General features: G+C 41.8%; 1 pseudogene; it reads left to right on the top strand.

Annotated features, from left to right (window-relative positions):
* Positions 1 to 324: 324 nt before the first annotated feature.
* On the top strand, positions 325 to 22,850 carry LOC139585659 (synaptonemal complex protein 1-like; annotated as a pseudogene).
* Positions 22,851 to 27,964: the final 5,114 nt, after the last annotated feature.

Genomic DNA, 27,964 nt, shown 5'->3' with positions numbered 1-27,964 from the left:
AGACCTCTCCCGCCTTCCCCGCGACGGCCAAAGTCCCGCTATGCTGCCCCCGGCCGGCGACCACGGCGACATCGCCAACCCGCCCGGGCCCCCGGGCTGCCCCGAGACCTCCCTGGCGTCCACGGGCGACGAGCAAGCCCCGCCGATGGCCCCGCCGATGGCCCCGCCGATGGCCCCGCCGATGGCCCCGCCGATGGCCCCGCCGATGGCCCCGCCGATGGCCCCGCGGCCGCCGCTCTGTCCGGCCGGGCCGTGCCCGGGCCGTGCCCCGCGAGCTCCGCTAGGCGGCGCCCCCGCCCCCGCGCTGAGGGGCCGCTGCCGCTTCCCGCCCTTCGCGCCCGCCCTCAGCGGCCGCCGGCAGCTGGGGCCGCTCCGCCCGCCCTTTTATCGGAGCCATGGAGAAGGAAAACCGCTTTAAATTGTTCATGCCGCCGCGCCTGAGCGCTGGGCAGGTGTCTGCGGGCAGATCCCAGGTGAGCGCTCGGCCGCGGAGCCGGTGAGGACGGCCCCAAACCCCCCCTCCCCGGCCGCCCCTCGGGCTGTGCTGCTCTGGAGGCCGCGGCTGAGGAGGGGACGGGGGGAAAGCGCTGGGGCCCTTCCCCGGGGACACGGGGACAGTGCTGGGCCCGGGGAGTGCCCGGCAGAGCCCCGGGCTGGAGCACACACACACCTGCCCCTTGCCCCGGCACAGCCCCGGCCTGGAGCACACACACACCTGCCCCTGCGTGGGCCGGGACGGCTCCTGCACTGGACTCGTTTCTGTGTGTATGCCTGGAGTGGCATATGCACAGACATCTTCAGTTTGAATTTCAAAGACTTCTGTTGTTGTTTTCCATCAAAACTGAAGGGAATCATCTTCTCGAGCATCCGCTCTGTGCTGTAAGTCCGTGTTTGATGTGGGTAATTGAGCCCAGAGAGCGAGCAGGGCTCTATCGCCGGCCGGGCTCTGTGTACAAATCACAAACGGGACGGGACTGCTGAGGAACTGCCTTGAGCTGTTTTCTTTTCCAGCATCAGTCTCATTACATGGTGATGACAATGGGAAGATGCCAGCAGCTCACATCCCAGGCAGCAGACCAAGAACTTAATGTTACAACTTACTTTCAAAGGTTTTTGACCAATCACACAAAGCAAAAGCATATTGACAGTAGTTCTATCCAACCACTGTAAGCACAGGTACCTTTGGTTCAAACAATGCTTGCCTTTTTTGAATACAATACCTGCTGCTTGTAAGCCTTAAAACACAATGCAGAGAGCTCCATTATTAAGCTTAGAACTTCCTAATATCTCGCTAGATAAACTTTTCTGTAACTTAGGGAGTTATTCTAGACAAGCGTTAATACACAGACCATTGTTCTATTTGTCCTTTTCTACTTTTTAAATAATTTTTCTGCTGACCTATCTCATGGCTACTGCCTAGCTCTAATCACAGTTCTGCTGTCTCTGAGGCTGCCTTTTGCAGCTTTCCCAAACCCCTCTGATTTGATGGATTCCCACAGGCCCCACTCAGATGCTCGCACTGGTGTTGGTGTCTTGGTCTCACCAGATCAGGTGTGCAGGGAAAATGTTCTGTCCCCACACTGAGTTATGGGAATTCAACAAGATATTTTTTCATGTTGAAGCTCCTTATGAAATATGTTGAGATTCAAATGGGACATTCTGACAGCAGATGAGTTAGCTGTTTACAGGATGAACCTCTGTGACTTAAAAACCTTGTAAAAGGGTATTTTCATGCTGAAACATAATCAGATATAGTTTAGAAGTGCCCTTGGAAGCAAAGCAAGAAAGAAATATCAACTACTGGTCTTCAAAAAAGTAATTTGTCTCCTTGAGTCCTTTGCCATGCACCAGGGCCCAGACAGGCAGGAGCTGCTGAGTTCCCTGCATTGAAAGCTCCCCTTTGGCCACAGTCTATAAATCAAACTGCAGGACACCAACAGTTTGATCAACCACTGGGCAGGAAGAAGTGAGTTCCAAAGCCATTACCAATACCTTGGGCTTTGAAATTTGTAGGCAGCTGTTTTATTAATGACCAATTCTATTTTCACATCATCTGTAGGGATTTTTTATGGATTTTATAATTCTTCTTTACAAATGTACCCATAAGGAACTAATGTTTAAATTTGTGCAGGGTTTGAACAGATCCTCAGATGATGACTTTAAGCTGCCATTTGATGTGTCGAACCGTGGCGAAATCACTGATTCAGGTACGATTGGAATATTTGCCATGCACCTTCTTTAGATTTTTATATCTTGTCAAGGTTTAATTTTCATGAGTAGTCTCACAGTTTCATATCTGTAACTGTTAAATACAGTTTCACTGTTACTGTTTTTAGAAAGACATTGATCAAAATCTCTTCATGTTTCAGATACAATTTCACAGCAAGTGAAACTTTGCTCTGAAGTAGATGAAGAGGTCAGCTAAGTATCAACTCTGCACATCTAATTCCTTGGGGTCTTTTGAATTTGTTCCCAAACAGTGCCTAAAGCATCATTCAGTAGATATTTCAGGGCTAAAGGAAGTAGTCAAAAGGGAATAATGTTTTCTGTCTCCTGTTTAAAGCTGAATCACTTAAGAGGAGATATTTGTGATTTAGTGAGCATGCCTGGAAACAAATCTTTAAAAATTAAAGTGATTGCAATATTGCTGTTGTTCTTTCTTTGTTTCTTTGTCCATGAGTTTTAATTAGAGTAAGATTTAAACACTTAAGTATCCTTGTGGAACTGGTTCTGAATATTCTGTTGAGGGGCAGAAGGGTTGAAGTCAGAGTATTCTTTGGAAAACTGAAGTAGATTATCCCCATTGCCTTGTCTGGCTTTGTTTTATCTGTGAAACAATGAATTCAGTGGTTTCCAGCCTTGTCTGGCTTTGTTTTATCTGTAAAACAATGAATTCAGTGGTTTCCAGCCTTGTCTGGCTTTGTTTTATCTGTAAAACATTGAATTCAGTGGTTTCCTCAAGCACTGGATTCTTTTGACAGTGTCTTTACCAGCAGATCTCTGCTTTAGCACAACTCAGTCCAGCTCATTTTTTTTGCAATAGCTTCTGTACTTTGCAGCTACAAAACACTCTTTGCTACCACAAAATAAAACACATTTCTTGCACTCTCCCTGCTGATTTTCATATCCCTGACAACTTTTTAGACTTTTTAATCCTAAGCTATTAAAGTACCATCAGGACTGTAACAAAACTGTGATGCAGCCAAAACAAGGATGGTGTTTGGGGGTGTTGTAAGTGAACCAAAGGGCCCTTTGGGCTCGTGTGTTGCTCTCCCTGCCTCGACCACTGGCCCAGCACTGCTTGTAGGACACTTTCAAGGTGTTCTAAGGGCACAAGGGGGGTGGTTTTCCTTCCTGCTCTGTGTGTGAGCAGAGAACTGCTGGGACACTTGGGTATTTGTAAATCCCTGGGTCCAGATGGGATCCATGCCAGGGTGAGGAGGGAGCTGGCAGATGAGCTTGCCAAGCCTCTCTCCATCATTTATCAAGAGTTGTGGCTCACTGCTGAGGTTCCAGATGATTGGACACTGGCCAGTGTGACACCCATTTACAAAAAAGGTAGGAAGGAGGATGCTGGTAATCACAGGCCAGTTAGCCTGGCCTCAGTGCCAGGTGAGATAATGGAGCAGTTCATACTGAGTGCTATCCCACAGCACTCACAGGATGGCCAGGCTATCAGACCCAGCCAGCGTGGCTCTACGAAGGGTGGGGCATGTCTGACCAACCTGGTCTCCTTCTGTGACCAGGTGACCGCCTGGTGCATGCAGGAAAGGCTGTGGATGTTGTGTATCTGGACTCCAGCAGGGCCTTTGGCACTGTCTGCCCCAGCACACTCCTGGAGAAGCTGCAGCCCATGGCTTGGACAGGAGCACTCTGTGCTGGGCTCAGAACTGGCTGCATGGCCGGGCCAGAGAGTGATGGTGAATGGTGCTGCATGCAGCTGGCAGCCAGGCACCAGTGCTGTCCCTCAGGGCTCTGTACTGGGACCAGTTCTGTTCAATGTTTTTATAGACGACGGGGATGAGGGCATCGAGTCCTTCATGAGTAAATTTGCAGAGGACACTAAGCTGGGAGCTTGTGATGATCTGTTGGAAGGAAGGAAGGAAGGAAGGAAGGAAGGAAGGAAGGAAGGAAGGAAGGAAGGAAGGAAGGAAGGAAGGAAGGAAGGAAGGAAGGAAGGAAGGAAGGAAGGAAGGAAGGAAGGCTCTGCAGAGAGACTTAGATCAGTTGGATGGATGGGCAGAGTGCAGCAGCATGAAGTTCAATAAGTCCAAGTGCTGAGTTCCACATTTTGGCCACAAAAATCCCCCACAACGTTCCAACCTGGGGACAGGGTGGCTGGACAGTGTTGAGGCAGAAAGGGCCCTGGGGGTGCTGCTGACAGCCGGTTGAATATGAGCCAGCAATGTGCCCTGGTGGCCAAGAAGGCCAATGGCTCCTGGCCTGCATCAGGAATGGTGTGGGCAGCAGGAGCAGGGAGGTCATTCTGCCCCTGTGCTGGGCACTGGGGAGGCTGCACCTTGAGTGCTGGGTCCAGTTCTGGGCCCTCAGTTTAGGAAGGATGTTGAGGTGCTTGAGCACATCCAGAGGAGGGCAACAAGGCTGCTGAGTGGTTTGGAGCACAAGCCCTGTGAGGAACGTTGGAAGGAGCTGGGCTTGTTTAGCCTGGAGAAGAGGAGGCTTAGGGGTGACCTTATTGCTCTCTCCAACTGCCTGAAGGGAGGTTGTAGCCAGGTGGGGTCGGTCTCTTCCACCAGGCAGCACTGACAGAACCAGAGGACACAGTCTCAGGCTACAGCAGGGGAGGGATAGGTTGGATATTTGGAGGAAATTTTTCACCAAAAGAATAATGAAGCACTGGAATGCTCTTCCCAGGGAGGTGGTAGAATCACCATCTCTGCATGTGTTTATAAAAAGACTGGACATGGCACTTGGTGCTATAGCCCAGGTGTTGGGGCAGAGGTTGGACTCGATGATCTGAGAGGTCTCTTCCAACCTCATTATTCTGTGACTCTGTGATTCTGTGTGTGTTCATGGCAAGATCACAGGTACTCTTGGGCAAAGTCTCTGAAGCTGCTTTTACTTAACTCAGCAGTGTCTGTCAGAAGGAGAGGACAGAAATGGTGTGAAGAACCTGCTAGAAGGAATTTTGGCTTCACTGATAATTCTGGCAAAACTTTTATTGATTTTGGTGGACTGCAGTTATCCATGTCTTTAAGCCCATCTATTTGGTGATGTCTGAAGGGGGTTTGGGATATTTCATTGTATTTGTTTCTCCTGTGTGCTCTGTAAAGCCTTTTGATACATACACAGAGGATGCACAAAGATTTGTGCATCCTGTGCATAAACTTGGGCTCCTGATCATATATCAACTTATATCACCATCTGTAGAAAAATATTACTCTTGTGATGTTTCTAAGAGATAAATACATTATCTCCAACAGTATTAATTAGATATTATGTACTATTAATTAGATAGTATTTGAGATTAAATTGTGGAACCTGTTTCAATAGACTACAGAAACAATGAATGAATTGTTCCCAAAACTCTACAAAGAGGCTGAGAAGATCAAGCAGTGGAAACTGACTGTGGAAACTGAATTAAACCAGAAAGAAAGAAAGCTCCAGGAAAATAAAAAGACTATTGAAGCACAGAATAAAGCCATTGAAGAACTGCAGGCCAGTATTGTATAGTGTACATTAAATAAACAAAGTTAAGTGCTTCCTGATTCAGTATGACACTATTATTGATACAATTAAATCTTAAAGACTGTTGCAGTTTGGTTTGTGCCTTGAGAAAATGATTATTTTGAGAAGTTGCAGGCACCTGTCCCGTGTGAGTGTTTGTCTGAAGAATATACCTGTAAGTGTCTCATTTGCTGCTAAATTATTGTTCATTAATGATTGCATCTTTCATGCAAAAGATGACTCAGCATGTAATACCAGCTAAAACAGACTTCTGTCTACTGATGCCCCAAATTACTTTTTCATGAGGGATTTGAGAAGTCAAAGTGCATTTCTAATCTATTTTTCAATAACAGTGTCTTTTTGCATTTGTTCCCTATGAAATTAGTTTGAAAATGAAAAACTCCATTTGAAACTGGAAGATGAGATAGGTGAAAATAAAGATCTCTTGAAAGAGTAAGTAATAGAACCAAGTATATATTCTTGTGGTGGAAAGAATCAGTTTCCATGTGGGCAGTTTTATGTAGCTGTTAAATTTTGAAGGTCATTTCCATTGTTACTCCTTAGGCACACAAAGTACTGTGCACTCCTGTGCAAACAGGATATTTTTTCCCTCCTTTAGAGCTGCTGCTTCAAGGCATCTGTGTAACCTGCTCAAGGAAACCTGCACTCGCTTCACAGAGAAGACCAGCAAATGTAAATGCTTTTTTAGCTTTTATTGATCAGAGTAAATGTACTTCTAGCTTGCTCTAAATTCACAAACAGAAGAAAGAAGAAGAAATTTCTCGTGCTGTTCAGAGAAGTTCTCCAGTTGGGATCGACTGGATGTGGCTCTCAGAGTGAAAAGTGAATTTTAAGTGGCTCACAAAATTGGAAGTGAAGCCCCAGGTCTAACAGACTTTTGGTTTGTAATGCTGAATGCAGAGGGCTTTTGAAGCCAGTGAAATTGTTTGCTGAAAGGTGCCAGCCTGGGAGCTCTTTGGGTGCCCAAACAGTGACCCAGGGTTGAGGCAGTGCCCACAGCCCTGACTGGCCCTGGCAGCCGCTCCAGAGCAGGGCAGGGCTCCTCAAGGCTGCTCAGCCCATTGAAGGTTTGCAGGGCCACCCACACATTGGGAATATATTAAGACATAAGAAGTGACCCTTCATGCCTGTTTTTAGGCAGTAGAATCTACTCTAAATTCCCAGCACTCTCTAACAAATTTCCAGAGCTGACATTTCCTGTTTTCAGCCATCACACGTTTATGGGGAGAAAAGGTCTTAACCCCAAGGTACAATGAGTAACTGGAATTCTTCTCATGCAACTGAACAAGCCAAGACAGTTGGATAACTTAATGAAGTTTAAATTCTTGAGGTTTTAAAATATGTTCTTCATTGGAAGTTCTACTGTATATGCAATTTAGAATTGTTATTCTAATCATTAGAATTTTACTAACTTGATCGTGGGTACTTAAGAAGTGTCTATTTCTTTTTAGCCTTAATTCTAGAAACACTTGTATATAGATGGACTGTTCTTTTTTGATAGCTGTTTCTTTTACTGTTCTCTTTTTAATTGTTTTCTTAGGAAAAAAATAGTATCAATTACAAAAGTGAAAGAAGGAAAATATGGACATGGAGTGTTGCAATTTTCTAATGACAGCTCTGTGGTTATAGGTATCTGCTGATAGGAAGAAATTCAGTGCTAAACCCTAGATTACAGTTTAGAAATACTAACAGTGTTGATACATTATTATTCAACAGCATTAATGCTATAATAATTAATATGGTCACATCAACTGATCCAGAATTACACTTTTCACAGAAAAAAATATCTTAGGAAGGAAATTTAAAAGCTGACCTTGCTTAATGTTTCAATGAACTACGCATTTTCCCTAAATTCTGTAACTTTTGGCACCATGTTTCATAAGGACTTATTTAATAAGAATGGAGCTGGTAATTCCTTTTTTAATTCATTATGCTGATTAAGTATAATGACTTGGACAGCTGGCATTCTTGTTCAAAAGAAAAACTTTCTCATATGTTCTTGCTTTGATAGATGAACAGGAAAAGGCAGAAACAATACAATTGTATGAGGAACTTCATAGCAACATAGAAGTAAGTGACCGAGCTTGATGAAAGGAATGTGAGTTATGTGAGCTGAGCTGAGTTCCATGTTTATGTTGGGATACTGTTTGTATCCATCATGTGTGGGTATCATGTCGTGTGTGATGCAGGAAGTTGGGCTTTCAATCCCTTTTCAAGAATGATTTTTGTGTTCCATAAAACACATTCAATGGAGAAAGTGCAGCAGTGTGTGGGGTGTGGATCCCTGTGATCTGTGGGATGGGTGCTTAGTGCTGGGTCACTGCCACAACTTCTGGCTTCTTTCTGGGCTCTGTTTCACCCACCTGCTGGTTCCTCAGAATGGCTGAGGTGGGCAGCAGCCCCTGGAGAAGTTCCAGGGTTTCCAGTATTGAACTTCAGATATTAAATTTTGTTTTTAGAGAATGACAGCGGCATTTGAAGAGCTTCGTGTGCAAGCAGAGAACGACAGATCGGAAATGAGTTTCAAATGTGAGAATTCAGTTTATTGTGTTTATGCAGCTGGCTCAATTTTGTACTTCATAGCTTGTGTTCCACATGCAGGGCCAGGGCAGACAGATGTGAAGGGCTGGAATGGTGAGCAGGTCACCCTGAGACACTGGGACCCTTCTTTTATTCATGCAGCCTTTGTTCACTGCCTGGCCCCTTCTGTTGCTGTTCCACTGGGCCAAATTGGGAACTTTATTTTTCAAACTGTCACTCAACATTGAAGTTTTGTCTGTGAAGTACAGTCTAGAGATCAATACTTACTTCACATAGTTGGTTTATTTAAATGATAATGCACTAGTGTATAGCTACAGAAACTTTAGCTAAATGCTCTCTCTCTGTATGTATAGCCTGGTGTGTTCCTGTTTCATTTTCACATGCTCTTTTCTGTTTGTATTTTGATTATAAAACCAAACATTGCCTCAACAATTACTCTTGGGAAACAAATGGTACAGCTGTACAATTCCAAGCAATCTTAAAGTGGAAGTTGTATTGAACTTGGAGTATATTTCAGCTAGAATGTTAACTGTGGATGTTACTGTATCTCAAAAGTAAAAGAAGAAGCAGAAAAAGTGGACAAGTTTGAAAAAGAATGCAAACTGGAAGTCAGTCAAAAGGAAAAGCAGGTTTGCTCATTTTACCATCTCCTATGTAGAGCTTTATTTGTGACTAAAGGGGCAATGCAAGAGCCAAGAAGTGTTTCTGGGTATTAGTAAAAAAGACAAAATAACACCTGAAGCTGCATTTAAGTCAAATTCTGCTAAGTTTAGTGATCTTTCAGTACCTTTAGTCTACTGGAATTTATGGTTTGATTTTGAATTGGAGAACTTTTTTCTTTAGAGTAATGTGACTTGATCAATATTTGGCTAAGATTATATCTAGCCAAATATTTTCTATCTGTCTGTCTGTCTATCTATCTATCTATCTAATCTAACTTGAATGACAGCAAAATGTCTGCTTATCATACCTGGGGTACAAATGAAAATTAGCATCTGTCCCTTTTCCAGACTTCATGGTGATATTTCTTGCATTTTTCTAGATTTCAGCTCTCACCATAGAGAGAGATGAAAAAGATGATGTCATAAAAGACATCAAGGCTCAGCTGCAGACATCACAAAATAAGATTGCTGACTTAATGGAAGCAAACTGTAAGAGTTCTGCCTGCTGTGTTTAAATGTAATTGTTTATAGAATTTAAATGTAATTGTTTATGATTGTTTATTTATGAGATGTAATTGTTTATAGAAGCATAGGAAACAGGGTCATGATAGTTTTATTCTGTGGCTGGTTGGCAGCAGAATTTTGGGGCCTTGAAGGCCTTATTTTTGTTTGGAACAGGAGCTGCTCCTGTGGGAGCAGGACTGGCAGGGTCGTTTTTAGGGTGAGTCAAGCACTGAGAGCTTTGGAAAATTGCAAGGGGAAAATATGTTGCTTCAGTTTTGCAAATTTACAGTCAGGCAGATGTCACTGAGGAAACTTACTTTTCAGAACTTGATTTTCAATATTTTTAAGCCATCTATATTCAAATTTTATCTCTTATTTTATACTATATGATGTCAGTACCATTGGTCTTTGTTAAATTCTTTAAATGTATGTAATTTTCCATTTTTGGCAGTACTTTTATATACATATATATAAATATATTTATATATTTTTATATATTTATTTTTATATATATTTATATTTGTATTTTATATATTTATTTATATTTTTATATAATATATTTATATTTATATTTATATATACTTTTATAAATATCCTATTTTTAAAAATATTAACATTTTTTTTGTTTAGTACATCATGAAGAAATGTTAAAGGAATCCCAGGTCAGTAAAGAACATTTGAGGACAGAGCTGGAAGAGGCTAAAATGTCATTGCAAAAGGCAGAGGTACCCCTTGCTTATAGTTTTACAGTAGAAATAGACTAGAGGAGTATTTGCATAAATAATTATGGATACTTTAGACATGAAACAGCTGTAGCTGTTTGTTGAAAAACATGTTTAGAAATGATATCATGTCTTGAAGGTTACTCAAAAGAACTTGGAAACTGAGCTCCAGACTAGAGTGAAAACATTAATTCAGGTTACTGGAGAAAAGGAAGAGCAGGAGGAAGAATGTAAAAAAATGAAGGCTTTGCTTGCAGCCCTGACAGAGGAGTTGGAGACTTCTGTTGCCAATTTGAAAAGCTTGCTGCAAGAAGAGCAAAATAGGTAAATTAATGAGTTTCAATTCCAAGAGTGATCTTACAGGTTGCAGTCTATGACAAAATCAAGAACCATTGGAAATGAAGCTGAAATTTGGAGGTTTTTTCCACACAGTGGTCTAAATGCAGAGAATTGAATGTAAATTTTTTTGTTGGTGATAGTTGATACTGGTCTATAAAAAGTAAATTTTTGCCCCCTCCAACTTTCATAACTCTGTCTTTAAGAAATAGAGATTTCTGTAGGTATAGATTTGTTTACTTTTATGTCTACTGTTCTGAGGTTGTAAAAGTGTAATTTGATATGTGCTGCAGGCAGATTCATCATCTGCCTGTTGAAAGGTAAATGTTCTTAAAGTGCTTGTGCTAAGACTTTGTCTTATTGTCCTTGAAGTTTCAAATGCAGTGAGTGCTTTGTACCCTACATTTGGGGTTTTTAATTTACCATTTTCTTAGATTAAAGAAATATGAAGATGATTCAAAGCTGCTTACCTTGGAGCTCCAAAAGAAATCTGCTGAACTGGGTAAGGCTTGTAGAAAGGCAGAAAATGAGCCAGGCAGTAATAAAAATGCTTTCTGCTGTTGTCTGGAAATGGACTGTCTCTAGTAGGTGGAGAAATGATTTTACAGTACCTGTACCTATCAGGAATGCCTGAATTTATTTTGACTCAGCTGATCCCTTTTCTTTGGGGGTCATTGGTACTGGCAGCAGCCAAAGGGCAGTGCTGTGCAGAGCTCCAATAGTGAGACCATTCCTGCATGAATTCTTCTGGAGGTAATTTTGGTTTCCAGCTAAGAGCAGCAGCACTGCAGGTGCCAGGAGTGACTTCTGCAGCAGAGATAAAACCCTCCCATTGAGGTTTCTGGGACCCTCCCCGTGCTGGAAGTGGAATGATGCTGGCAGGGGTTGTCTTTAAATATCATCAATTTGATATCCTGTGCTTTCTAGGGATGTGCTCCTTAGTCCCCAGAGTGAGAGCTCTGCCTTGCTGCTGAGAACTTGCAAAAAATACCAGCACTGTCAATGTGCACATAGAAACCATTTGGAAGTCAGTAACAACTGGTTTCCTTTCTCAGCATATCCATGTGGTACCTTCAGCAGTTCAGATTTTTTTCTGGAACAATGCAGGTGCAGCAATACTTGCAGAATACTCTAGTCTAACAGTCCATGGTTTATTTGAAGTTATAATTGTGGAAAACATAGAAAGGCTCTAAACTTTATTCAAGAAAAATATTTAGTTTCTCTTCAGATAGAGATTTGCTAATGTCTGAATCATTTTTCAAGTCTACATTTAGATTAAGTCATAAATTAGCTTTTCAGCTTCTTAACTTAATCCAACAAGTTTTGAGAACTGGGTATTGCAAAGGGGTAAATGTTTTATACTGCCTGCTAAATATGAAAAATCATTTTTGTTCCATTAATTTTACATTCCATGTGCTGTAGAAGAGATGACTAAAGTAAAATGTGATAAAGAAGTGCACCTTGAAGAGCTGTCAGAAACTCTGGTAAATATTCATTTTATTAATCTCATGGCATTTGCTCTTCATATGAAATTCCTCCTGCTTTGTAAGTATCTTAAATGTCATAAATAAACACCATCTAGTCTACCTTAACATTTCTACTAAACTTTGTCACACACAATTTCAGTGTTTTCTTTGGAGAACTTTTTTATTACCACTGTTTTTCTTGTCTCCTGTGCTTTTGGTTTTTCTTGTCTCCCATGTTTTTGGTTTTCCTTCTCAAGGTTTTTGTTATTTCCTTCTTTGTTCATGCCCATTCAAATGCCACTCCCTCTGGATATAAAGTTTTCCCATTTGTTCTTCCTTACAGGCAGGTAATTAGCTCTGGCCTCTGTGAACCCTGCTGTACTGTGACACAGGCCCATTTTCTGTCACAGAAGTCTCAGCTATATGAAATACACTCTGAACAGAGGTTTCTTTTCATTATGATTTTAGATTTACAAGCCTAACAAGAATCCATATCAACTCAAGTTAAGATAGTGGGAAATCAGGTGTGCATTTCACTGTGTTTGCTTGTTCTAATCTGTGCATTGAGTGTTCTGAACTGAGTTTCACTCATTTTCTAAAATGGGCAAATTGGAGGACTTTGACTGAAGAAGAGTCTTGAGGCTACTGTAGAAAATATGCAGAGAGAGAAAAATGTGGAGAGAGCAATGAAAATGCTCTCCAGATGAGAGAGGTCTGAAGTAGGGCAATAGTAACATGTTTTTAGAAATAGTGAAGTTACACATCATGACTTGGACACAAGTTTATGCATAAGAAACAGCACCCAGAGCAGTGTCCCACCCTAATTTTGCAGCCCAGGTAATTGAACTCACAGCAGGGGACAGACATGAACAGCACTGGTGTCACAGTTCACTGTCTCACAGCACTTCCAGATCCCAGCAGAGACTGGAAAGATCCAGCCTGGATAATCCATGACATGGATGTTGTTGGGTTCTTCTGAAAGCCTCATGCTCTTAGTTCATGTCTGATAACCTCCAGCAGCTGGAGTTTGCACATGGATACTCAAAACTCTTCCTTTTCATTTTGCAGAAAGAATTCCAGGATTTGAAAGCACAGCTGACAAGTACAGCTGAGAAGGAACAAGATTATTTAAAGCAGCTTGTGACTCTGAAAACAGATCTTGAACAAGAGGCGTATGACCATTTTGAAAATATAATATTTAATTCGTTTTGGTGGAGCTGCTTTAATCCACAGGGAAATGAACTATGATTGTTTTCTAATCAAACTTTTGAACCACATATATGCCATTAATTCTAGACTTACATTTCTAAATTCCACTTTCTCTATTTGTATGTATTCTATGGCATATGTAGTTGTTCCATATCTCTTTGACTTATTTAACAAGAAGAGAAAGTTTCTGAATTCATGGTTAATCTTGCTTTGAACTACATCATCTTCACTAACCATGAGATTTATATAAAAGTTGACTCTGATTTTCTTTCCTTCTTCTGTCACCTTTTGACATCTCTCTGACTCTGCTGCAAAGCTTATATTTGTAGATAAAGGCCTGGACTTCTTTCAGCATGGAATAAGACTTGATAATGGGTATGTTTAATTTAAAAGGAGATTTCAAAAGGCATCTTCTTATTCCTCTTGGCCATTTGTTTGAAATTAGGTTAAGGAATGAACAACTAACAGTGTATCTCAGTAAGCTTTCACTAGAGAAAGAACAAACAGCACAAGAGAAAAATGCTGTGGCTGCAGAAGTCAAGAAACTGCAAGAACAGCAAGAGGCAAGTTGTAAACTTCCAGGTTTCATGAAAGGACAATACTCAATTTGACAAATTACTCAGTTTTACAAATGAGATGATGAGCTGCAACATGACTTGGGTCTGTAGAGTACCTGAGCTGTTTTTTGTGTTTGAGTTGGAAAGGAAGTGTATTTACACTTGTGAGCAAGGCAGGTCAGTGTGCTTTGGATGGCTTTGAATTTTTTAAGAAGTCACTTTGAATTTTATTTCTTTGCTGACACATGGGTCTTTATTTAGGATAGTAAGAAAAAAGAAGAAAATACAAAGCAGTTAGTTGAAAATCTAGAAGAGGCAAATAGCCAGCTAAGGCAAGTAAAAACAAATATTAATAACTGATATTGTGAAAGGAAGTAGACTCAAATAGTTAGTTGTGTTCAAATGCTGCTTTCTGGGATTTTTTGATTAATGTTTTTCTAGATTATATAGCTAAACAGAAACTATTCAGAATTGCTGTTGGCCAAGTAGAAATTTTCTCAGATTAGAAATACCAATTGCTGCAGGAACAGTGTTTGCCATCATTTTGTATTACATAGTAGGAGCTGTCTTGTTGTGCATTAGACACCTCAGGTGAGAAGGCAATGAAAGTGGAAGGTGAAGGTCATGGATTAAATGTGACAAGGCAAAACTGGGTAAGAGTTACTCTCTGTATCACCAGTTCAATAGACAGGCAGCTCCCATGTTTCACAGCTGCATTGCAATAGTCCAGGTGAGGATGTATTTTCCTTGGCTTAGCTGGAACATCTTTTCCTACTTCAAAAAAGTATGGACAGTTCACACATTGACTTACTGGGCATGCTGCTGCATTTTAAGAACATTTTCATTGTGCAGCTTATGAAGTTCCCATCAGCATTAGCAGCTCTTTTTAGAAAATAAAAGAAGGGTTTCTTAGAAGTACTGAAAATAAGTTAAAGGCAAGAAGGAAATATTTACTAATGCTTGTTAATTTGGCACTTAGAAATGAACTGGAGTCTTGGAAGGAGAAAATGGCAAAGACAGGTGAAGAGATGAGAAGTACCCTGGATGAAAGAGAAGAAAATGTATGTCATGTGTCATGAAAATATCTTACAGAACCTGTAGGAGAGCATTAAATGTAAAATCTGTGTTGGGATTTTTCTGCAAAGCTCTGCCTGGGGGATGTGATCTCTGCCAGAGGTTTCTTCTCTCTCAGCTGCTGCCAGCTGTGCCATTGTGTGTGCCCATGCTGAGCCCTGGTATTTCAAAAGACAAGCACAGTCACTGGGATCTTCACTCTTTGCTGCAAGTTTCATATTAAAGATTTGGTTCTTTTCAGGCAAACAGAGAACCTGCTTTTCTGATTTTTCATATACCCACACAGTGATGGATGGGCTCTGGATTAGCTTTTTATATGTAGTGTGAGTTTTAGCTTAAATAGATTCAAACATTTTTACTTTTCTTTCTGTTGGTTCAAAGCAACCTGGGGTTTTTAGCAAATTTCAGAATTTCATTGTAACAGTCAAAGATTTACAATTGTCATTTCAGGTAAAGAGTACTGAAAATGAAATTTCAAGAAAGGAAAACCAAAATTCTAGAAAATAATTGGGACAATTAATTTTTTCATGGATGTAGGGAACTTCCTACAAGTGTATTTTTAAATTGTGAAGATATTGGGGATTTTTCTTCTTCTTTCTTAAGTCTCTAACAACTAAGGAACTGGTTCACTGCTATTGATTAACAAGTTGTGGTACTTTATGGCTAAAACTCTGATTATTCTAACATGTCAGCTGGTGTTGCAGTCCCATTGGAACAAACCAGACTGGTGCAAGTGTAGGTTTGAGAACATTTACAGGAATTGCTCACATAGGGAGTCATTTGTAGAACTTACTAATGAATGTCTGAAATCTCTCTTTCAGATGGACAATTTAAAGCAGCAGGTGGAAAATAAAACCAAATGCATTGAAGAGTTGCAGCAGGAGGTGGGTAGAGATTTTCATTTCACAAATACATAAACACATTATATTTTGGGTTGCCTTTTCAGCAGGTTTGTGTCTGCTGTGATGTCTTTAGATCCACCTATGTAATTTAAAAATTCTCCTTTCTTATCCTAACCCTGAGCAAATTAGGGAGTCATCTCAGGAATCACTTGATTTGTTAAATGTGCCTTAATTTGAAAAGAGCAATTACAAAAATAATACCTTTAATGAACTTCTACTCTTTTTCATTTAGTGCATAGTGTTATTTATGTACTTGTAATAAGTATCTCAGTTACCACTTGTAGAAAATAATTCTGCACTGGCACAAACTGTAGTAACTTCACTGTAAATATAAAGAACTTGTATTTTTTGTCATGACATCTTCACACCTTCTGTCAGCAGCATCTTAGTTGTAATTCCCATTCTGCACCTCATTTGTTATTCCCTGCTCTTGCTCAGGAGGAGCCTTTCTTAAGGTCCTGAAGAAACAGTAATTATCACAGAAATGAGTTGAACATTCATTTGTTTGAAGAATTGTTCTGGAACCTGAGCTGCACAACAGAGAGTTATTTGCCTGATGAAAGCTGGAATTTCTTGATGCAGTTAAACCATTACATAATTCTATTTACTTATTAAGGTACAGTGCTTGTTTTGTTTTATTTCACCAGAATAAGGTGTTAAAGAAGAAACTTACTGCAGAAAGCAAGAAAAGCAATACTTATGAAGGGAAGGTAGGTTTAAATAACATCATGTAGAAGATGAGGTGAGTGTTTTTAAGTGCCACTGTAAGTAATGATAATACCTGTTCAATACGTTCTGAGCTGGTTTGGGATCTGGGATACAGACTTTGCAGGAATGAGCTCACAGTTTTTAGAAGATGCTTCCATTTTTAATCATTGGGCACTGACTGTTGGACATTTAAGAGATGGATTCACATTGCAATTAATGATGTTTCTAATCTGTTCCTTTTTTTTTTCTTTTGTTGATAGTGGACTGAACAGGGTTCAGCAACCTCATTGTAACAGAAAAGCATTTAAAAGACATATACATATATGTATATATATATTACTTTTTTAAGGCTGTTCTTTAAATGTGCTCTGCAGTGGCAATCCCTCTGATGGGAATATTGTGTCCAGCTTTGGGTACTGCACTTGAAGAAAAGTGGACTTCTTTGAGGATATTCATATGATAACCTTAAAAGGAAAAACTGTAATCAAGATGCACAGCTGGGAGAAAAATGTACCATAAAAGCTGGTAAAATCTGATACAGATTTACAAGAGAGGGAATCAAATCTCCATCTGTATTTGTTTTTTTCTGAGGCATTCACAGCATTTAGGGTGACTGCTTAGGGCAGTCTTCCCCACTGGGCTGTTGCCATTCTTTCTTTGAGTATTTTCCAACTCACTTCAGGCCAAAGTTCAACTCTTTATTAAAAAAAAAGCTGAACTTTTAAATAGGAAACACTTTATTCATATACCTGAACAGTAACAGTGTGTTTGTGCTCAAAAACAAGAGGTAAGAAAAAATCATTAACACAGTAATTCCTAAACAAATAACAGCAGCAATTCTGCATTCTCAAAAGGTGAATAAATTGCAGTTAGAGATGGAAAATAGGAACAAGCAACATAAGGAAGCAGTTGACATCTATCAAAAAGACATAGAAACAAGAAAAGGAAATGAAAATAAACTTCGTGAAGAGGTGAGAGGTGTTAATTTTTACTGCAATTTAATTTTTTTTAATTTAAAATGTTTTTATGAAGCTTTATTGGCCAGAGTCCTTGCTCTTCCATTTCAGACATAAATGGAATTTGTGTATGCCTGTGAGCAAAGCTTCAGTACATGAGGTGCTTAGGCTGACGTATTTGAATATGTCTTTGAAAATAAGAACTCCATTAAAACTTCTTGCTTTCAAGATATAGTTCAAAGAAATTCCACCCTTGGTATAAAGTCAGCATAGTTAAATTAGATTATAACTTCTCCCATATTAGTATTTTTCTGCCCACACTTTTTTTTTGATGGCAATGCTAAGAAATGTTAGGGCAGAGTGCTTGAAATGGCCTTTTGGTTTGAAGTGAACTTGCCTGCCATGGCTGTACCTTTGATCTTGCCCATTTTAACAATCTGCAGAAAAGATGAGGGATTTGAAAGGGATCTGAAAAGCAAATAAAGCCCAAGTGGGACTGCAAACTTTGCACCCACAGGGGAAAGAAGAAATTAAGATTAAAAAGAAATATATGGTTATGTTGATGAATGAAATGCAATTTATTACTGACAGGTAGAAAAGATGAGGTTGCTTTGTGATGAAACAGCAATGATACAGAGAGAAACTGATGCCAGATGTCAGCACAAGATAACTGAGATGATGGCACTGATGGAAAAGCACAAGGGAAGAGATTTTCCTGCTTGCTGTGGTTTGCAGTGTGTGATACCATGTTAACAGCATGTTTATAACTTGTGATACCACGTTCATGACCTTTCCAAAGCAGAAACAGGCCTGAATCTGGGAAAAGGAAGCTGAACACATGCTGGACTTTGCATCATCTAAAATCAAATTCATTTGAAGATTTTCAGAAGATTCCTATGGGCAGATAAATTCCATTCATCTAAACTTCTGGGATTTTTAGATTTTTTTCAATTCAGGCTTCCTTTGATACCATCTGAGTGCAATATTTTTCAGTATCAGTTTGGCTCTTTCTCTGAGATGCCTTAGTGACTGTCAGCAGTTTAGCCTGACACATTTTAGTTTTCCTTTCTGTTCCTCTATTTTGCAATATCTTTAGCAGATACATTAATAAAGCTGGCACAGCTGGCTCTTAGTGCTGAGCACATATTGCTGCACAGAAATCAAGCACTCTCTGCCAGTCCACAAAATAATACTTGAATTGAACATTTTCTGGTTTACAGTTTCTGCAGAAGCATCAATGAATCTTTTCTTTCTGAATCTTAAGAGCCTGGTTTGAAAGAAATGATGTTTTAAGACTGGATAACTCTATAATTGTAACATTTAGTCACATGTTTTGAGTTTGTTGTTGGTTTGGTTTTTTTTAACCCAGAATGAATATGATAAAATGGTTGAAGAAAAAGATGCAGAGTTAAAAGTCTATAAAATGAAACAGCAAAAGCAGTTCTCATCAGCAAGAGCACTGGTAAGGAGTACTTTCCAATGTTCAGTAATTCAGTGAAGGGGCTGATGTCCTTGTGGAGTGGTTTTATACTGGCTAAGGGCCAGGCACACACAACAAAAACATTCACTCATTTTTCTCTGCTGTAGTTGAGCAGAGGAGGGGAAAGAAAAATTCAAGTTGAGATAAGGATTAGGAGAAAAACACTTTGAGGGTAAAGCAGATTCAAACTTAAATAGCATCAAAATTTTTATTATTAATAGGATTAAAAATGGGTAATGAGAATTAAAATAAACCTTTAAAACACCTTTTTTCCCAATCCCTGCCTCTTGCCCAGCGACAGCACAGAGAGACAAAAGATGTGATCTTCAGTCAGTTTGTGACTTCTAAAAATCTTTTTTCAGGTTGCTTAGAGAGTTTCTTTTTCCTGCTGTGCTCTGGGGTCTTTCCCACCAGAGACAGTTCTCTGGGAACTTTTCCAGTGTGGTTTTAATTTTTACCAGTAGCAGTCCCACCCAAGCTGCTGCAGCAGATCTTATTCTGGGCACTAAAAACTCCAAATGTTTCTAGAAATGAATTGGAGTAGCAGTGTGTTTGTGTCTGCTCTTGCAGATAGTGTGTCATGTTCTGACTTCCCACTTGGAATAGGAAACTTTTGTTTTAAATATTTCGATTGTGCCCTCTCAGCCCTGTTCTCCCAAGTGTTTTAAGGTCTTACCTTGAACATTTCTGATCAAGTTCCTGTTTCTTATAGTGCTTCAGTCTTTTTAAACAAGCTAAAGCAAAGCTTCAAGTACAGGGCTGAAAAGCAAATAGAATTCTCTTGTGTATCTAATGAGTGTCCCTGTTAATTACTGTCTCACTTGGGACTGTTTTCTTTTTTCTGGGCTGTGCATAGTTAACCCTGTCCTTTATTTAATGGTTTGTAGGAAAATGAGCTGTCATGTTTGAAAAGTGAACTGGCCTCCCTTAAGGAACAACTGAAAGCAGAAATTGAAGAGAAGGTGGAGTTTTTTATTCACTGTGCAGTGGGGGTGAGAGGTGTGGCCTGGGCTTGTGCTGTGGAAGGAGTTGGATAAGAAATGAAACTGAACAGAAAAACAGGGACTTTTGAATGCTGGGGTTGTGCTAAACCTGGTCATATATTTGTGTGAACTTTGTAACAGTCTGTGATTATAGATTATATATAAATTAACAACAAAACAAAACTCTCCTTTATTTTAGTTAATTTTAACTAGCTAAAGCAAAAAAGTTCCCTAAACTGTAGGGTTTTTTCAGTGACTTTTGAATGCTGAGGTTGTGCTAAACCTGGTCATATTTTTGTGTGAGCTTTGTAACAGTCTGTGATTATAGACTGTGCTCTGTAATTACACCAAGAAGATTTTTAACAACTGAATTCAAAGAAATATTTCCTTGCTGTCACATAACTCTTTTGTAGGAGAATCTTGTAAAAGAGCACTCTCACAGTATGATTCCTGAAAGTGAAAAGAAACACAAGGTAACTTCAACTTTTTAATTGCTTTTAAAATTTGGTAGTGTTTATATGTGTAGAATCAATTGAAGTGCCATGATAATTTATTTGCATTCAACAAAAGACACTGGAATGCTTTGGACTTCAAACTTTTTAAAGATAATAAAAATTTATGTTCCTGGGACTCCTAAACCTTGTTTAGATCTATACAGTGAATCTACTCATGTAAAAATAGAAAGTCTCCAAATTATATTCCTAAAATAAAAAAGATAAAAATAAAAAATATCTCCTTCAGTGCAGGAAGCCCCTTGGGCAGTCCAACACTGAAGTTTTGTAGCTCCTAACAGTGAATTTTTCTTGTTGCATTTTTCTGCCTGTATTTCTTACTTCTCTGTAGATGATTTTTTTTTTCCCCCTGGGATAAGAAGGGATTTTAAAGGGTCCTACCATTCCATGGAGATATTAGACAGCAGTTTCTGGAAGGGCTCCCACTGTGTAATTTTTCTTGCTCAGTTGTTGATTTTTTTATGTCTCTGGAATTGTTTTACTCAGTCTTAAAAGTGTCCATTTGAAAAGGCACTTTTCCTCTATGGAAGAGAACAAAGCTGATCTAGCTGTAAAAATGGTCAAAGTATCAAAGTAGTCCTGACTGCAGAACTTACCCTTCTTCCCTGTCAGGAGTTCACTTGTGGGTTTCATATTGGAGCAATGGAATCCAGCACCACTTTGATGTTATCTGTCTGAAAAAGGACTGCACTGGACCATTCAATGCTTCTCAGTTTAACTTCTAGTGAAAAGACTATTTTAATTAACACCAGTCTTGATATAGCTATCAATCTTTCTCTGAAAGCCTTTCCCTGCAGTTTTGTTTGTTCCCATTTTCTTTGATGTTTGATATGGTCCACATGTAGTGGCTACAGTTCAGAATAACCTGAATTTCTGCAGATAAGCATGAAGAACTGAAATACAATGTGCCATGAAACTCAGCTCTTCCATAGCTTCCCCTTCATTCTCCTCATTTGGCAACAAAAATAATATAAAAAATGCTATTTCCACCCCACCCCACTTTGTTTGGGTCATTGCTTCATGTTTGGATGGAAAGAGAAGAGTTCCACCATTTCTCTCAGGTGAATTCTTGGACACTCAGACTGTAAACTGGCTCCTGAGTTTGGCTTTAGATTCCATTCTTGCCCCATAAAATAAAATCTAAAAATAGAAACGTTTTCTTTCCCAGACATATGCTATCAAGACTCCTCCAATGGATAAGATGCACAGTGGAAGAAGCACAAACCTGCCTTCAGAGCAGAGCAGCAGGAAAAAGCAGAAAGTGCTTGTGCAGCTGGACACTCAGTCAGACAGCTCTGAGCACACTGACCTCCTGGTAAGAGTCAGAGAGCAAATCCTGTGCTGAGCACTTCTTTGTGCTCACTGCTGGCTCTGAGAATGAAAATAAACAGTTTGGGCTTCCACATTCAAGCCAATATTTATGTGTATATTTTTAATTGATTGGTTCTTTCTGGAATTGTATGTACATAATTAACATGCTTTTTATTGAACTGTTTTGCCTCATAATGACATCTTAATTTTTTAATTTTTCATAGTTTAATATCCTTAGGGGGAAAGAAAAAGTAGTTTTTAATATAGTGTGAGTAAGTAACTTTTTCATTTATTAGAGCATAGTCTCGGAAGAAGAAATGTTTAAAAATTTGTACAAAGATTTTCCACAAGCTTCACAATTACATTCCACAGCACCAAAAAAGGTATGTTAGCCTTTCCTAAGATTAAAGCAAGCAGTTAATCAGATTGTTTACAGAAACTAAAGGATGGCTTTATTTTCCTTCCTGGACCCCAGCTCCATCCAGTGTGAAATCTCCAGGCTCTGCTCTGAAACTCAAAACCATGAGGAGAATGCGCGAGGCGGGCTGGGCTGCGCTCTCCAAAATGGACAGGAAAAGGAAAATTAAAGATGTTGTAAAGTTCTTTGCTTGAAATGCAGAAATACCCAGCGCCCTGGCATTGCTTGCAGGGTTGTTTTTCTCTCAGAGTTAGTGCTTTGTTGCATTTTTCTGTCATACTCAGTGTGTTCAATACTGTGTTCATTCCTTTACACATATGAACTTTATAGATCTATAACTGCAACCCCTGCAGAGCCTTTTCCACCTTTCCTCCCTTGTGCTTCAAAATGTTGGGACAAAAATTGGCCAATTTTAAATTTTGAAATAAATAGAACTGCATAGAAAGTTGTTTCAAAGCTGTTTCTGGCATTAGAAAGTCTGGTTTTAAAGAACTTCTGTTCTTTTAAATTTACTCCATTTTTCTTAACACATAAATACATAGTGGAAGAAATGTTGCTGTTCAATGTATGTTCTTTTACCTGAAGTCCTCTTGCTTTTTCCTGCATTTTAATGGCTGTTAGACCTGTCTTTTTAGACTGTTTTGTTTTCAGTATGTTAAAATGGTTTTGAAACTTCTAAAATTGCAGTAGAATTGCTTGTATTTAAAAAGATTTCAGCTTCATAAGGAGTAAAAGATGCAGAGTATAAGATTGTGAAAACAATGTTCAGATGCCATTAAATTGTTTATCTGAAATATCAAGTATGGGACTATTTGTTATTGCTTTAAGTATTTGAACACAGACAGAAATCACCCACCAGCCTTCCTAGGGACCAGCAGAAGTGTAAGGATAGATTAGAACATCTATTTCTGTATTAATCCTTGATTAATCTTGGTTTCACAACAGCGACAAACCCTACTTCAGAGCCTAGACATAACAAGAAAACTACAAGTACATGTTAAAATATAATGCAAAATCAAAAATCCCAAATGCAGGTGAAGTGGGAAGCAAAATAGATTTGTTTTCTTCTTTTTGTGTAGTCTTAGGGATAGGCCAGTAGTTTGGGCTCCTTATGTTGAGCTGTTGAGCAGCGATGTAAATGAGATTTGTTATTGTATGTAGCTAACAAATATTGTGCAAAGATCTGGAAGAATCTGCTGTGCTTTCCCCATGAGCACTTGAAAGTGAAAAATGGAAGTTTGTACGGCCAATTCTGGACTCAAACAGTAACTAATCAACTAGAGCCTTGGTATTTCCTAGGGACATGAATCCATGGGATATCACATCATTCTCCTGATCCTGTGAGTGTGTCCTGTGAGGTGCTGTGTAAATCACCTGAAAAAGTACAAAAATATTGCCAGCAACACTGCAGAAAGCTTGCAGGAAATGCAAGCAGCAGGGAAGGGTGAAAAATCCCATCTGCCCGTTTCTGTGCCTGATTTTATTTATGGACTGAGGGTGCCCTGCTTGCTGCCATGGCCACAGTGCACAGCTCCATCTCTCCTGTCTCCTTCTCTGGCCTCAGGCTCAGTTCCTTGGAGCACCCCATGGGGGAGAATCCTGGCAGTGAAAGAGACAAAGAGCCCAAACTCCTGGGCTCAGACTCAGACAGGTCCATGGGGGAAGGAAAAGCTGTGCAAGGAAGCAAAACCAGGAATTCATTCCCTGCTTCCCACAGGCAGGTGGGTGTTCATCCGTGCCCAGGTGAGCAGGGCTCCAGCCCAGGCAATGGTGACCTGGGGACACAAATGCCATCACTGCCAGCATCCCCCCCTTTCTGCTTCTTCCCCCTCTTTCCAGACTGATTCTTCTTCCACATGGTCTGGGAATGCCCTGGGGTCAAGTCAGGTCACTGTCCCAGCTGCGTCTCTGCCCCTTTCTGGTGCTCCCCAAGCCCTCGCTGCCAGGGCAGGATGAGGAACAGGAAAGGCCTCGGCTCTGGGCAGGAACAAAACCCTCCTGGAACCTTCCCTCTGTTTCCAGGCCAAATCCAAGCCCTGCCCCAGAGAAGCCCCTGGAAGGAAGTTCAGTCTCCCCAGCCCAAAGCAGTCCCCAGTGCCCATCCCCAGCACCAGGCACTGCCTTCCCCAGGGCGTCTCCTCTAGGAAAGGGATGGCTCAGCGAGCACCAGGCCGATGGCGATTGCAGCTCGGGGGGAAAACAGGCGGGAGGGGATCCCTGCTTGGAGTTCCAGGGGTGCTTTATGGGCCAACACACCCGAGGGGTCCAGGCACCAAGAACCAAGAACAAAGCAGGGTCCAGGCTTTTATATGGGACAAGGGAGGGGGAGCTTTGGTGTCGCCATGATATTTTCTGAAACTGAGAAGCTGAGAAGCCTCACAGGAAAAGAAAAACAAGAATTATCTGCTGCTGTGGAATGCAACAGGTGCATCTTTGATTGGTCCATGTTGGTTGTTTCTAATTAATGGCCAATCACAGTCAGCTGGCTCGGACTCTCGGAGAGTCATGAGCTTTTGTAATCATTCTTTTCTATTCCCTGCTTGCCTTCTGATGAAATCCTCTCTTCAATTCTTTTAGTATAGTTTTAAGATATCATTTTCTTTTAAGATAATATATATCATCAATAATAAATCAGCCTTCTGAAACATGGAGTCAAGATTCCCGTCTCTTCCCTTGTCCTGGGACCCCTGCAAACACCAGCGCACTTTGGGCCTGAGGGCCAATGGGCAGAGGGAACAAGGGTGGTGCAAAGGCGGGACAAAAGGGCAGCAACCAACTGGGATTCAGGGGAGGAGCTGCAGGGAACAGGAACCAATAGGAAGGCAGGAGTGGGGAACATTCTAGAACTGGGGAGGAGAACAAGGATGATGTAACTTGGGTCATCAACATGTAAGGGACACGATGCCACCAGGACACACACCAGGGGACAATGTCACCACACCTGTGGGGACGCTGCCACCAGGACGCCTCCAGTGTCACCCAGCATGGGCCCACATGGCCCCTGTGGGTGACACTGACCCTTGCCCTGTCCCCAGGGGCAGTTGGGGTCCCCTGAGCGCGGTGGCCCTGGGACACCCTGGTGGCTGTCACTCTCTCCTGGGCCACTTGTCACCAGCTGAACAAGTTCCCATCCTGCCCTGGTGGGTGGTGACATTCGGCTGGGACACCACAATGGTGGCAGGGGGGATGTGGTGGCAGGAACTGCATCAGGCAGCGCCATGGCTGAGATGAAGGTGCTGGGGCACTGTGGTGGCACAGGTGGTGGCCTTGATGCTGTCCCAGTTCATGTCCCCATCCATGTTCATGTCCTCCCATGTCACCATCCATGGATGTGTCCCCCCCATTTCCCTGTCCATGGCCACTGCTGTTGGATTGGCGGAAGAAATGTGGCACCCAATATGAGTGATCAGCAAGTCTCGAACTTTATTGAGGATTCACAAATATTTATATTGGTATTAATGAAGCTTATACATATTGCAAAGCTGAGCTCATTATTGGTTAATTACTTATTGGTCAACCACACCTACTTCTATATTCTTATGGTTATTTTGTTACTACTTCTATATTCTTGTTGTTATTCTGCTGAAACTATCCTCATATTTTTGGCAAAAGATCCTCTCCTCTATCCTGTTGTTGCACCAAGGGCACAATGTCCTTATCAGTGGTTAGACACTGACTGCTGAATCCTAGACTTGCCTCCTTCTAACTGAGCCAACGGTATTATGTCGACGTGACCTTTCTCAGCTAGCCAACTGTCCACAAAGCTCTCCACATTTCCTCTGTTTTTCTGTTGAACAAGCATGGTCTGATTAAATGCAGCAGATATCATCTTTTGCACCATGTTCTGTAGGCATATGCAAAAGCACAGCAAAACTAATACTACTAACAAAGCTATAATGCCCACTATAATGCTGGCCTTAACAATAGAGCGTAACCATGATCCCAGGCCTAAAGATTTGAGCCATCCATCAATACCAAGGCCTGATTCTACCTGTAGGTTTCCAGTTAACTTCCACAACTCAGAGAGTTGTGAGTGAATGGACTGTGAATGATCAGAAAGATTCATGCAACACATGCCCTCAAATTCTTCACAACCATGGCCTTGTGCAAGTAAAAGAAAATCAATTGCAGCTCTATTTTGAAGCATTGCATAGCAAATAGAATCAACATCAAGCAAAAGACTAGAAAGTGCTAAAGAGGTGGCATTGGTTTGCTTAGCAAGCCAACATCCCAACTTGTTTAAAATAGCATGAGCACCTGCTGCCAATACCCCTAGAGTCAAGAAAGATGCTGCAACTCTGGCCTCTGGGGACCAGAATTTTACATCATCCCTGCAGTCTGCAGCAAATGCATGAGCCATTCGTTTATTGCGACGATGACAGCGGCTCATGTTAAGTATCATGGACGTGTTGGGTGTGAGTAGAGACAGCCGTCTGTTGCAGTGTGTCGCCATTTCCTGTTTCAACTATCCAAACCTCCTCAGGTGCCCCAACCTTTCCCCCTCCACCTTTTGCCATCCTGCCTAGGAGCTGCCCATTAATCTTCACCTTCCAGCAAGGCGTCGTGTGATTGGCAGATGCCCCCCAGGCCTGGGCTCATTGGTTTGTCCTAGCGTCCACATCCCCTGACCCTTCCCCTGCTCACACCTGGTTGGCCCTCACCTGTCCGTCCCCTCCCCCTGTCCCCGGGGCTTAAAAAGGACACGAGACCATGTGGCCGGGGTGTCTGTCTGAGGCTGTTACCACATTCAGAAGTCTACAATAAAACTCTGGATCTAAGCTCCACAGCAGAACCTGCTCCTTTTCTCTTCACCGTCGTCTGAACCTTTTCCACCAAAGGTAAACTGAGTTCCTATTTTGCCTGGACTTGTTCTGAGCGCCCAGCTGCAGCACCCAGCCAGCCAAAGGCACCTCTGCGGTGAAAACACCACAGCTGCCGCCTTTAGTCCAGCAGCGAGGCCTGACAAAGCCAGGCAGGACACACCCCAGAAGCATTCGGGGTCTAGTATTTAATAGAGTTCCAGAGCAAACAGTCAAGGCAGTGGCCTGAAATGTTTTCCCAGCTGGGCCATAACACTTCTCTGATGGATGCACATTGTCCCTGGGGAAAGAGATGTGCAGAACCCTTCACTAATGCCCTGGAATGTCAAACAGGAATCACAGCCATGGACAGCTCTCAGGAACCACTTCACTGTGGATTTTCCTTCCTGGAAGCCCAAGATGTCTGAATGTGCTCCTGGTGCCTCAGGGCCTGGGTAAACAGGGCTTGTCAGAGAGGCTGGCAGGGCACCAACACCCCTCCTCCTCACAGGGCACCTCTGTTACCCCAATTAGCTCCGAGTGGCTGCCTGGGGACAGGTGCCCACTTCCCCATGTGCCTGGGATGGGCACATCCTGCTCAGGGCCAGTGCTGGCCTGGGCCCAGAGCCAGGGCCATGACCCAGGTGCTCTGGGAGGGCTCGGTGGCTGCAGGTGTGACAGGATGAGGGGCAGGGCAGGGCATATTCCCCTCGGGACAGTGCTGTGGGCATGGAGCTTGGTGGGGTTTGGCATCTGCAGGGAAAGGGCTATCGGGTTGTGTGGATGTGGGAATTGTCACTCCTGAGGCAATTCCCCAGGCCTCAGCCTTGTCTGCAGGTGCTCAGCATTGCCCAGTGCTCCCCAGTGTCTGCAGTGACTGAGATGCCAATCAGCCACCTGATCCCATGTGCCTTGTTCCCCTTGTTCTCCCACATGTTGGGTTTGGGGCCAGGCTCAGCTCTGGGGTGTCCCCCAGAGAAAGCTCTGGGAGGGGAGGGGCAGCAGGAGATGGGGGATCTGGCACTGGGGGCTGTTGGAGGATGGATTGTGTTGGACTGGGGGCTGTCCCCACAGGGTCCCCAGGTGCCTTTGGCTCCCTGCCTGCCCCCCTTGGC

This window comes from Agelaius tricolor, unplaced genomic scaffold (genome assembly GCF_023055355.1).
Source record: "Agelaius tricolor isolate 1412-34295 unplaced genomic scaffold, bAgeTri1.0.p SCAF_87, whole genome shotgun sequence".
NCBI classification, from domain to species: domain Eukaryota; kingdom Metazoa; phylum Chordata; class Aves; order Passeriformes; family Icteridae; genus Agelaius; species Agelaius tricolor.
The sequence above is the reverse complement of the archived record's forward strand: the minus strand, read 5'-3'. Positions and strand labels throughout refer to the sequence as shown.